We start from the raw sequence: 13,710 nt of genomic DNA, 5'->3' as shown, positions 1-13,710 counted from the left end.
AAGAGATATAGAAAAACATAAGGAATTAGGGAATAAGGAAAGGTCATTCAGCTCATGGAGCCCACTCCTTTCACAGACTATGCACACTCTGTTCTTTCATGAACTACTTCTATTATTCAATTTCCTGCAGAATTGTTCTGATTCCCAAAGGTAATAAGTTAAACTTGAGAATATCTATCCATTCCTGGCAAACTGTCCTCCGTAGTTGAACTCCCTGTGATAAATAGAGAGTTTCACCACATTTGTATTACTGGAAGGCTTCATATCTTAAATTTCTACACCTATTTTTCTCTCCACGGGTCAATTTAAATAGGGATTACTGCAAAGAAAATCCACATTCCAGCTGTGTGGGCCATTTGACCTTTGCTTGGAGAGGTGACTGCAAGCAATTATCTTAACTTACATTTATAGGGCAGATTTCACAAAGTAAAACATCCTGTGGTGCCTCACAGGAGCATTATCAAACACCGAGCAACTTAAGGAGATATTAGGACAGGTGACCTAAGAACTTGGTCAAAGGGGTAGGTTTTAAGGAGCATATTAAAGGAGAGGGGGTTAGAAAGGCAAAGAGACTTGGGGAGGAAATTCCAGAGCTTATTGCTCAAGCAGCTGAAGGCAGTCATCAATGCTGAAGAGATTACAATTGTGAATGCGCAGGAGACCAGAATTGGAAGAGTGCAGATATCTTGAAGGATTATGGGGCTGGAGGAGGTTACAGAGATAGGGAGGGGCGAGGCCAGAGAGATCTGAAAGCAAGGATGAGAATTTTAGAAACAAGGTGTTGCTGGAAAAGTAGCCAATGCAGATCAGCGAGCATAGGGGTGAAGTGTGAGTGGGACTTAGTGTGAGTTAGGAATCGGGCAGCAGAGTTTTGAATGAGTGCAAATTTATGGATGGTGGAAGATGTAAGGACAACCAGAAGTGCATTAGAATAGTCAAGTCTAAATTTAACAAAAGCATGAGGATTTTAGTAGCAGATCAGCTGAGCTGGGGGAGTCAAGCGACGTTACAGAGATGGAAATAGACGTTTAATTTAACTGTCTTAATAATTTATTCAAACACTTCAGGTCCATGACAGACTGTTACTGGCCTGAGCAGCTCCAATGCTATTGACTATTCTAATAGTCAGGCTATCTGAAATGGCTTTGATATTAAAATGCTCAATTACAGTCTTTTGAACAGAGCATGAGAGACGTACTTAGGTAAAGTCTAAAATCTATCAGCCTGGGAAACATTGGCCCAGAATTTGAGGTAATAATAATGGTGAGGCTAACAGTGTTCACTGTTGTAGTGTAATAAATTGGACAGCAACTTCTGGAGCTGCACATAACCAGTTCAACTCAGAAATCTGGAAGTTGCTGTCTGATTTGCCGTGTTCCTCCACAAGCTTCACTACACTGGTAGCTCGTCAATAGTCTCGTCATTGAAATCCATGTAAGGACGTGAAGTTGTGGTACTCAACCAGTAAACACACTAGAAAAATTTAGGGCTGGTGCATCTAAGTGTCAGTGAATTTTTTATGCGTGATAAGTCTCAATTACTGCCAAAAACAACTCTCTGGCACTGAAAAAATTCTTTTGCAAGTGTGGCATCTCATTCCTTCAGAATTTACTTATTGGAGATTTAAAAAAAAAAAAAAAATTTCTGTATTTTTACTTTATCTTTTTGCCTCTTTTATCACTCTCTTTTAATTCCATCTTTTCCTCTCTTTGTTTCACTTTCTGTACATGATTTTACAATGAATATTCCAATTTACACTTCCTGGTTTAGATGCTCAGTGAGGATTCTTCAATCTGATTGGTTGAAGAATCATACGTTGCTTGCTCTGCTCACACATGCCATAGATCCCCTATGGAGGACGCCATGCTGGATCAGATGCCCATGGCAGCAAACTGCTGTTCAAAAGCCTGAAAAACATCTGATGGCAGCTCGAAGTATTGAGTGCCATTCCTTCACCACAGTGGCGCAGTGGTTAGCACCGCAGCCTCACAGCTACAGCGACCCGGGTTCGATTCTGGGTACTACCTGTGCGAAGTTTGCAAGTTCTTCCTGTGACCATGTGGGTTTCCGCCGGGTGCTCCAGTTTCCTCCCACAGCCAAAGACTTGCAGGTTGATAGGTAAATTGGCCATTCTAAATTGTCCCTAGTATAGGTAGGTGGTAGGGGAATTGAGGGAAGGTGGGGGTGCGGTAGGAATATGGGATTAATGTAGGATTAGTGTAAATGGGTGGTTGATGGTTGGCACAGACTCAGTGGGCCGAAGGGCCTGTTTCAGTGCTGTATTTCTAAATAAATAAAAATAAATAAATAAATAAAACAAACTGAAAAATCCAGGCCTTTATATCCCATTCTGCATCCAATAACCTTTGATCTTGTTCTTAACCAGATATTTATTTAGCTTTTATTTTTTGAGAGAGATATTTCACACAGTATTATTGCGTTTACTGGGACATTTGATATTTCCAAGGGGGTACAGTTATTTAGTGGATATGATACAGAAATTGAGAGTTCAAATCCCACCTGGCAAGTTGGAAAAATAATTAGAAAAAATATCCAAGGAAGCTACTGAACTACTGAAAAACCAAACTAGGTCGGTAATGCCCTTCAGGAAAGGGTGCCTTCTCTAGCCGAGCGTGACTCGACTCCACAATTTGTTGTTGCCCTCTTAAGTGGCTCTTCAGTTGTTCAAACAATGCTTCATGAAGGCAGCCCACCACCACCTTCTCAAGGCACACTGGGATAGGCAAGAAATGCAGACTTGCCAGTGCCATCAATATCTTGAGAGCCAAGAGTTTATTCCATCTATTCACTATTTGAGCCAGTCAACATGGTAATCTAACAGATTGGGTTTATTTGAAGCAAATTGTTTTTTGTGCTACAAATGTGTGACATTTAAGATAGGACATTTATGAGCTGCATTAACATGCATATGTGGTGGTATAAAACTTTTAATGATATTATTGTTGACTTTGACATTTTTGATTCTTATGAAAAACTGAAGCTTTGTTTTAAGTTTTGCTGATTACAAACTCACTAGCACTGACAAAGTAATGCTGAGCTTTTACAGATCACCTTTTACAGCCTTATCGTTCTGTGCTCATTATGTAATAGGTATTTTATAGGGGAAGGATGAGAAAAACATTTAAACTGGCATGACACGTCGAACGAGTTCCTAATCTTTTCTTTAGTTTCTGCTTCTTCGATATTATGTTCCAATTTTCATAATTTTCTTTTAAATAGCTTTAAAGTACAGACTTTAAGTTTACCAAATGCTTTGCCCTCAAGTCTGCATCCTAGATTAAATTCTATTTTAATTTAATGGGGAACTTGGAGTCAGTGTGAAAAGCTGAGCATTACGAGTGATACTATTAGGATATCCAGTCCCTTGCTGTCCACAAACAATCTGTCCTACCGAATGATTCTAGAGAATGCCAGGAAGGCTCTAATCAACAGTGACAGCCTGCAGGACTCCAATAAATTCAAATGTCACCAGCAGTAAAGGCACGAAAGGATGAAGCCTGTCTAGTAAAGAGACATGGGCAGCTGGGGAGAGTGTTCTGAGAGCAAGGTAAAGGAACAAAAATTGGAAGATTGAGGCTATGAATTGATACTTGATGAAAATAAGATACAGTTGAAGAAAACATTTACTAGAATCCATTTGAACTCAACTAAAATTATATGATCCTTGGAGAGAACTAGCTGTAGTCCATGACGTTCAAGCGTGCAGATATGAAAAGAAAGCTTCGCTCATTTAATACATCACTCAAGCTCTATCACAATTTAAGTTCCACAGGGATTAGAAGAAACTTGTTCTAATTAGAGGCTTGCAAAGTACATCAGATGAGATTGGCAACACTTGTGGCACTTTTCTTATCTTGTACATGAAGTCTCTCAGAATCTGGACTGAGCACATTCAGGTAGAATAGTTGATCTTACAACCATTATCGTCACTACACCTAATGGTAAAGCCGAAAGATACAAACCACTTTCACCAGCTCCTCTGATGATCAGAGGGAAATCTTTGAATACTTATTCTAATATGATTAAAAGTGACAATAATATTCAAGTTTATGAAAGAAACTGGTACACCTCATCTAGGTACAATGGTGAAAGTTCAAAACAGCAGGGCACATAAGGTAAGAGGGACATTCCTAGAAGTGCAAAATAGATAGGAATTGATCATGGCATTTAATCATGTTCAGCCTGATGCAAAATTGATTTAATCAAACCTGAACCACTCACCAGTTGTGACATACAGATCCAGCTCGTCACTCCAAAGAATTGGACTCTCTTGCCTTACAGTACACACACTGTGATGTTGAAATAAACCTCAACATGACAGTGATGAAGCTCCTTGGATGTCTGGAGCAGTAAAGTTAACCCCATTTAACTAAATCTGGAACAATTAAACACTTTACTTCTGCTCACATTTTCTTGCCTCCTTCGATCGCTTTGAATCATTACATCTTAACATTCTTATTATTTTAACTCTTTTTTAATTTCTAACTAATATCCCCTGTTCCATCAATTCAAGATCTTGTTTTAAAACAAAATCGTTGAACAGATGTGCCTAGCCATTTTCATGCACCTACTGAATCCCACTATTTTAAAGTGTTAGACGAAAAAGTATTACATTAGGATGAGTTACTTTGCCCATTGTGCTGGCAGCCTTTGGATGAGAACACTTGCCTGCGATACTCTTAAGATCTGAAATTAGGTTGTCCATTGCATTTTGCAATCTAAAATTGTCTGTCTACTTTCTTCTACGGTGGACGTTGTAAAATACTATACAGACACAAAAGTAGGGAGAATGATAGTGCAGATGAGAGTGATTCAGATTACTGGAACAATGGGACATTCTCCTGGAGAAAATTTTACAAACATTACCTAATCAAACCTGTACCAATGTTCTCACAGATGTGTCAACAAGAAATAGGAAAAGGACTTAAATGAATATGGCAGTGTTGGGAAAAATCTTGTGTATGTGCAAGTGATTGGGTGGGGGGGGGCGGGGGGGCGGCGGTGGTTAACAGTAAGTATAGTGAAGAAGGAAAGCTGTGTAAAATAAGGAACTCAAGGGTGAAATGGAGAGATCTGCCTTAGGACAGATGGGAAAGAAGATAATGGGAAGGACAGTGAAAGAAAGACTACGAGAAAAAGAGCCGAAGATGAATTGAGAAGTATGGATAGAGTGCAACAGCAGGCTGTGGAGAGGGTACAGAATAGATTTACTAGAATGCTTCCAGGGATGAGGGATTACAGTTATGTGGATAAACTGGAGAAGCTGGGGTTATTCTCCTTCGAGTAGAAAAGGCTAAGTGGTGATTTGATACAGGTGTTTCAAATCATGAAGGGTTCAGATAAGGTAAATAAAGAGTAACTGTTTCCAATAGCTGAAGAGTAGATAACCAGATGGCACAAATTTAAGGTGATTAACAAAAAACAGAGGTGACGTGAGGATAAACTTTTCTAAGCAACAAAGTGGTTAGGATTTGGAATGCACTGCCTGATAGGTGGTGGAAACAAACTCAATAGTAACTTTCAAACTGGAATTGGATAAACACGAAGGGGAAAACATTGCACAGATGTGGGGAAAGAGCAGGGGAGTGGAACCAGCTAAATTGCTCTTCGAGGGAGGCGCAGACTCAATGAGCTGAATGGTCTCATTCTGTATTGTTCTATTCTGTTTCTATGATCAGGATTGCAGTATGTGTGTGAGAATGTTCCAAGCATTTTAAATAAAGTGGGAGAGTGGAAGAACTAAAAAGAAAGGAGGGATCCATGGTTGTAACCTTGACGGAAACTTGTCTTCAGTCCTGGTGAGGCAGATACTAAACATTCACATTTTCAGGAGAGTGAAGAAACAGGAAAGAGGTGGTCTCATTAATTTATAAGGAGGTTGCAACCATACATAGGGAAATTCTTAATGATGGCAACGTACAGACAAAGTCTTGAGTTAAGAAATAATGAATAGACCTGTTACCATATTGGAAGGGCATTATAGACCATCAAATAGCAGGAAAGACATTGAGCATAACATTTCTGTAAGGCAGTAGTTTGGGGTCAAAATCAGGAAGGCTTCTTAGACTGTTTCCTCAATCATTTTATTGTAGGTTCCACATAGAAAGAGACAATTTTAGATCTAGTTATGGGTAAAGAAGCAAGACAACTAGAAGTTGATGAGCAGTTGGTAAATGGTGACAATGTAATTAGGTTAACACTGAAAACAGAAAGAAAAAACAGGAGTCAAGGCTTAAAAATGTCAAACTGGAAATTAACATCAAGGTGAAAATAGGGGATTAGCCAGATTAATTAGGAGGAAAAAGAGAAAATCAAACATCAGATTAGCAGGGAGAGATTTCTAAACAGGGGATTAATAAGGTAGAGGCTAAATACATTCAAACTAGATGTAAATGAGGTGTGTCAAGACTATGAATCAATGTATAAATAGGGATGTTGAAACAAAAATTAGGTTTAAAAAGGGACACATGATATTTAGGGATTGTACAACAGAGTGACACCAAGAAATATCTGTAATATAGAAGGGAAGCAAAAGGAAGGTTAGGAATAGGAGTCAACATAAAGGGAAAAACCAAGTAAAAGGGATAATCAAAGGGAAAACATCGCCTTGAGATGAAGGGGTCATCTTGTGCTTCAGAATGAGGAAATGTTACTTTCCCTCAGCTTTTACTATACGTGGGACTGTATGAATACCTGGGAACGATGTCCAAGAACAAACAATGGAGATAAATATTTAAAAGGAAATTGTATTAAAAATATTAGGCGATATAAATGACGAAAAATCATGTGCAGAGCGTATGTATACATCCTAGAAAATTGCAGGAAGTTGTGAAGAGATAACAGAGGCATTAACTATAAATTTCCAAATATCTTTAGAATCTGGAATTGTGCCGAACGATTGAACAGTGAGGGGAAAAAGAGCCCAAGACTTCCCAATCTTTCCTGATAATTGCACCCTCTCAATTCTGGTAGCATCCCTGAAATTTTTGTTACATTTTCTCAAGTGCTTCAACATTTTTTTTTGTTTTAGTAGATTTCTCATTTTACCTTAAAGCACTGTCAACATAAAACCAGGAAATTTGGGGCTGCAATGGCAGTGGTCCTTGCTCTCATTTACATATATTTTAATGAGCTAGCTGGAGACACAGCAGGTAAAATGGTCAAATTATTTTTGGAAATTCAGAGCGTCGTTTAGTGGTACAAAATCAGTGCAAGTGGCTTCTGTTTCTATTGTTACCCAGGAGAAATACTTCTCCTGATTTTACATTAAAATATACCAAGAATGGCAGTTATTTCAGGTCTTCCTTTTATGTCCCATAGATGTCAGTAATTAGAATCACTCTCTCACAGACATATATGATTAGAGCATTTACCATTTCTAATTGACAAGAAAACACGGGTGAAGTAATAGGCTTGCTTCAAAATTCAACTTGCTTAAAAAATTGCGCATGAACATCACAAGTTTTTCTCTCGATTTCTTTCTCTCTCTCAAGACTTATATGCTTTGTGAGGTATGTGGGCATTTAGCTCTCAGTGTTTCTCATACAGCTTCTCTTTTTTTTTTTTAAACTGCGGGTTTTACCAAAACAAAGATCTAAAATTTGCCCTGCATTTTTTTCAAATGATTTTGATAACTTTTGAAACTCATGGAATAAGAGAGCCAGTATCAGATTGGATAAAAAAAAAAATGGCTTAAGGACAGAAAACAGCAAGTCATAGTAAATAAAAACAGAAAGTGCTGGAAAAACTCTGCAGGTCTGGCAGTATCTGTGGAGAGAAGCAGAGTTAAGGTTTCAGATCAGTGACCCTCCTTCAGTCATGGTAAATGGTTGTTTTTCAGACTGGAGGATGGTAGACAGTGGTGTTCCCCAATGTTCTGTACTAGGACACTGCTTTTTTTGCTACATATAAATGACTTAGATCTTGGAATACAGGGTAGAATTTTAAAATTTACCAATGATACCAATCTTGGAGATGTGGCAGACAGTGAGGATGATCCAATTGACTACATAGATAGGCTAGTAGATGGGCAGACAAGCAGCAGATAGAATTTAACACAGAGAAGTGTGAAGTGATGCATTTTGGCAGAAGGGATAAGGAGAGGTAATGTAAACTAAATGGCACAGTTCTAAAGAGTGTACACAGACAGAGGGACCTGGGGGTTCATGTGCATATATCTTTGAGAGAGTAGTTGCCATTGAATATGGAATCTTCGGCTTCATAAATAGAGGTATTGAGTACAAAAGCAGGGAGGTTATGCTGAACCTTATAAAGCTAGGTTAGGCCACACCTAGACTACTGCATTCAGTTCTGGTCACCATACTTTAGTAAGCATGGGAGGGTCCTTGAGAGGGTGCAGAGCAGATTTACCAGAATGGTTCCAGGAATGAGGGATTTTTGCGATAAGTTTAGACTGGAGAAGCTGGGTTGTTCTCCTTGGAGCAAAGGAGATTTGATAGAAGTGTACAAGATTATGACAGGTTTAGATAGTGTAGACAAAGAAAAGCTGCTCCCATTAGCTGATGGTGCAGGGACGAGGGACACAGATTGAAGGTTTTGGGCAAGAGATGAAGGGGAAGTGTGAGGAAAAACTTTTTTATGCAGCGAGTGGTAATGACCTGATACCCGCTGCCTGTGCAAGTGGTTGAAGTGATAGAAGTGGAGATGATGAATGATTTCAAAAGGAAATTAGATGAGCGCTCAAGGGAAATAAACTTGCAGGGCTAAGGGGATAGAACAGGGGAATGGGACTGATTGGATTGCTCCCTGGAGAGCCGGTGTGGACCTGATGGGCCAAATGTCCTCCTTCTGTGCTGTATTGACTCTGTGACTCTATAAACAACTCAGCAGAAATTGCTAGAGCCTAAAGAAAAATATTGCATCAGTCTATCTGAATTAACAATATTAACACATTCTTGGAAATTGGACTGCATAATCCAAATTCTGTCCACAGTATCAGTGCTCTGGAGAAGAATATCCAGTCCAAGTTCAGTATTTTGGAGGACGCTAAGGTCTTCAATTTAAACTTACATGGCATTAAAAGACACAAAAGACAAATCAATGGATACATTTAATCATGTTATTGTGCAATATGTATTTTTTTGAATTTTGTTTAAACCTTTATTTTTGAAATTAGAAATTTCAGTTACTGACTGAAAATCAATCCACTTTCAGAAAGCATTTCAAATTATTTGTGGAGAAAGGGCAAGAGTGTCTGGTGGTCAGATTATGCAATTACAGATTATTGAGTTTACTCAAGTGTTTCCATGTTAAATGTGAACATCGAAAGTGAAATTTTGCAGACAAGTGCTTGCAAATGTGAGATTTATAATACAATAGATAAATAGATATAGCTGAAACACCTTTGTCAGGTCACCATTTCAGCCATCAGTAAAAAAGCAGTGAAATTATTTTATTTTTTGAACAGAATGAAGCTATACCACTTCTGGTGTTTGTGTTGTATTGTATATTTCACTTATACTCAGATTTAATTGGGTAACATTTAGTCAACAATGTGTTTAAATACAAGAGAGCTAGGATATTTATTGAACACCCAACTCAGGCTGTTCCCAGCTTCCACTGGGACATGGATGTTGTCATCCATCAATTAATCTGGCAAATGGTTTTAAGTTATCTAGGTGTAAAGGACTGAAAGTATTAGACTTTAGAAAATCACTTCTATCATTCATGTCGAATGTCTCTGGTTCAATTGGGCAATTGAACCCTTGGATACATGCTCAAAGAATTAACATTAATCAAACAAAATATAAAATAAGAAACAACTTTGCTTCATCTAGTTGAGCTGGAATAATATAAACCATTTAAAATGTATTTCTAATGGATTATCTGTGTTTAACACAAGCGAAATAGCTGTGAGGTGCATAATACTGTCAGATAAGATCAGCACCAAGATATATACAGGATAGAACAAATTGCACTCCACATTCACAGAATACACTTTGAAAACAAATTATGCATTACTTTCAGGGTCCTTGAACTAAAAGGCAAACATGCAAAGACCATATTTTGTACTTCCTACTTAATTATACAACATTTTGTGTTTGTAATGTATTACTACTTGTCATGCAGGCCCCCACCTGCCAAGAATGAGGCACATTGGTTTTGTCATAGGAACATTGATTTTTAACTGTTGCTGTTTTTAACTTGAACAGATCAGCCGTGGCTGGAAAAACATTTGCATACTAATTTGCTTGTGTAGACAAAAGACCATTCCCTGACACATTCAACCCACAATGGATGTTGATCACCGGACAGTGAGGGGAAGCACATTCCAGGGCCTGCTGGGGTGATGCGATCCACAGGGGCCAGAACTGGTTGGACCAGCTAGTCACATGACTAACTGGCTGTTCCAGGGTTTTTTAAACTAGCCACAGAGAGTTTGAATAGAAAGACTGTTTGCTCCTGGACTAAGATCTCTCCTGTCTGCTCCCATCTCTTTCCCACCAACCTCTGAATTCATTGAAGACACATGAACCCCAAGAGAGAAAAACCGCCACCAGCGCACAAGGTTTGAGAAGAATACTGGGCCCCGACGAAAAGCAAGATCTACCTACAATCAAGGACTCTACAGATAGCTCGAAGAACCGTAACAAAAACTCTTCAGATATTGCCTCAAACATTTCCACTTTATTTTTTGTTCTCTTTTCTGTCTCTTTGCATATATGTATCGCGTATGCATGCTAGCATGAGCGTGTCGTGTCTCCGTAGGTGTTAACCGAATTAGAGTTTAATTTGAATAAATTTCAATTTTTCTTCTTTAAACTGAAGAAAACCTGTTTGTGCTGGTTACTTTACTTTATAATTGGAAAGCAGTGAACAGGGATTCACCAAGGGGGAGCTAAAAACACAGCGTTTAAAAAAAATTAAACCCTGTTACGGTGAGACCAGGTGAAGGTTGAGAGGAACCCCTAGACACCTTTCTCACCGGGTCATAACATTACTGAAGAGGCAAGCTGCAACACATTACACTATAGCAGTGCATAGACAAGGAGCTTCTCTCACAATATGCTCCAGTTAGTTAACAATATCATCTCCCATTAAGATGGTCGTGTATAAGTGTGCACATTTGCTGGATTTTTTCCCAGCTCGCCGCCAATCTCAGTGGCAAGCTTCAAAGATGGCGGGAGTGCATGCTTAGGAATTGCACCGTGGAGTCGCTGCGATATTTAGCACGGCAGCTCATTTACATGGCCAGTGCGGACCGCCCGCCGCTGATGACATAGAGGGGCCGGGCGCTCCGTCCCGGGCAATGGCGTCCCGCGTCACCATGCAAGCGTTGGCGTCATTTTTAAAGGGCTTCCAGCCCTTCAGTTCGATTTAAATTTTTTAAGGTAACAGGACCTGAAATATTAAAATGAAAACTTCATTAAGTCTCCCAACCCCCCAGTGAGTAAAAACAAGGATCCATCCCTGAAGGCATGTGGGAGACCTCATGTTGGCTTTGGTTCTTTTGCCCATCAATTTAAATCAGTGCCCTCTGGCTCTTCTCCCTCCAGGGATCCACTGGGGACATGTGTGGGATCTCACAGTGAGTGGCCCATCGGTGCATCAAGGAGATCATCAATGCCCTTTTCAGGAGGGCAGATGACTAATTGTGCTTCCGCACAGATCCTAACTCTCAAGCTGAGAGGTCCGTCGGGTTCCCCAGGTGCAGGGTGTCATCGACTACACGCATGTGGCCATCAAGGCTCTTGCACACCAGCCAGTGATTTTGATCAACAGAAGGGCTTCCACTCCCTCAATGTACAACTGGTCTGCGACCACTGTAATTGGATCCTGCAAGTCTGTGCACACTTCCCAGGAAGTTACCATGATGCCTACATTTTAAGGCAATCCCAGGTACCAGAGCTTTCCCGGCCTCACAATCAGGGGTGGATCCTTGGAGACAAGGGCTACCCACTGAGGACACGGCTACTGATACCTGTGAGGAGCCACACACATGCAGAAGAGAGGTACAACACCTGTCACAGGAAATGCAAGCTACCATAGAACAGGCCATTGGTCTACTCAAGATCAGATTCAGGTGCCCAAAATTGGTCTGGTGGAGCCCTTCTGTATGCCCTGGCGAGGGTTTCAGATACCGTGGTGGCTGGCTGTGCACTGCATAACCTGTCACTACAGAGGGTGGAGGCAGTGAACAATGAGGATATCGAGGAACATGATGCCTCTTCGGACGATGAGGATGTGGACCAGGAAGCTGGCCAAGCACCACCAGATGAAGGACCCCAGCAACAACAGGAAAGACTACCGTGAGATATGTGCAAGGGAGGCTCGCGATGCCCTTATACATTTGCATTCCCTTTGATCTTTACTGTCAGTTGTTGGTCGACCAATAAGGAATTACTTTATGCTGCTCTGTTGTCACCTTCCTTCCTTCAGGAAGCATTCACTTAGCGCCCAGGTGCTTGACCTCTCGCAGCATGATCCCTCAAGCCACTTGACAAAGGCAGGGCTGAAATGAAACCCCAAAGGCCATAAAATAAGAGGAAGGACATCTTGTGCGATAGATGCTTATCTTTATTACCCTGACAACAAATGTTACCATTTCTATTAACATTACTCATTCACCCATGAATACTCTGTGCTTCTAGGTGTTCTTCATTTTTTTTGCATGCACTCCTACGAGGTGCTCTCTCTGTGCTGTCGACTGAAGTGGAAGCAGGCTGCTGACTTTGCTGCCCCTTGGCTAGGGATGACTTTGGCTGTCACTTTCTGGATGCCTGAGAGGCTGGGAAGGCCCCAGTCATGCTGAGGGCCTCCTGCACAAAAACAGTACCATCCTCTGTTGTCAGGGATGATGGAAAATCTGGCATCACTGGCAGAGGGGCTGAGGAATTGCTGCCCGCAACAGGGGCACCCTGAGAGGAGCCCCCAGCTGTGGGGAGCAGTTGTTCCACCTTCCTTGCAAGGCACCTGAGAGAGTAGAAGACCTGGTGGTGACTGCAGGTCCCCAGTTCCCCCTCTCGCCTTGCCACTGCTGCCTTGAGCTCATGCTCAAGACAAGGGTATGCAGGTCTGCAAAAATGTCCTGCAGGCAGTGTGTGTTCTGCTGCATGTGGCTCTCCAATCTCTCAATGGAGGACGCCACTCGTGCACCAGTCAGAGACAGTGCAGCACTCAAGGCCTGGATGGACTCCTCCATCATCCGCGCTTGAACAGATATAGCCTCTGGCATCTCTGCCAGTTGTTGCCTGACCTCTTGTTGCAGCATTTCTGGTGATGCTGGCGACACCCGAGGCACGTCATGAGCCTGGGGTTTAGTATGGGTCTGGCTTCCCACAGTCCTCCGATTGTCAGAGGCCTAGGCTATCACAGTCTCTGTCAGCTCTTCGGGCTCACCTGTGCTGTATGCACCAGGTTGTGTAACCAAATCTAACCACGTGCACATACCCACAGATGTGAGTATCTGCATTGGTGGAGAGTGCAGTGGTATGAAGTGACGATGCACCCTAAGGCTCCGTCCTCCTCCTCAGAGGCGGCAGGCTCTCTCACAATCTTGGAAGCTCTTCCAGTATGCACTATGTGACCTGCATGAGAGAACAGAAACATTGAAGTGTCCAGAGTCTCTCCACTCAACATAACAAACACCCCCAAGTTGGAGATCCCTGTAGGCACTGGATACCTCATGAGTAGCATGGCTCCATCACTGTTGTTGCACTCTTGTGCCCC

At 41.2% G+C, this 13,710-nt stretch overlaps 1 protein-coding gene across 9 annotated transcripts in view; it reads right to left on the bottom strand.

Moving 5' to 3' along the window:
* tpk1 (thiamin pyrophosphokinase 1) overlaps nucleotides 1-13,710 on the bottom strand; it is a 439,182-nt gene that overhangs the window by 48,983 nt on the left and 376,489 nt on the right. The gene's annotated exons all lie outside the window — the stretch shown is intronic.

This window comes from Heterodontus francisci, chromosome 2 (assembly GCF_036365525.1).
Source record: "Heterodontus francisci isolate sHetFra1 chromosome 2, sHetFra1.hap1, whole genome shotgun sequence".
NCBI classification, from domain to species: Eukaryota; Metazoa; Chordata; class Chondrichthyes; order Heterodontiformes; family Heterodontidae; genus Heterodontus; species Heterodontus francisci.
This window is presented reverse-complemented; position numbering and strand designations above follow the sequence as displayed.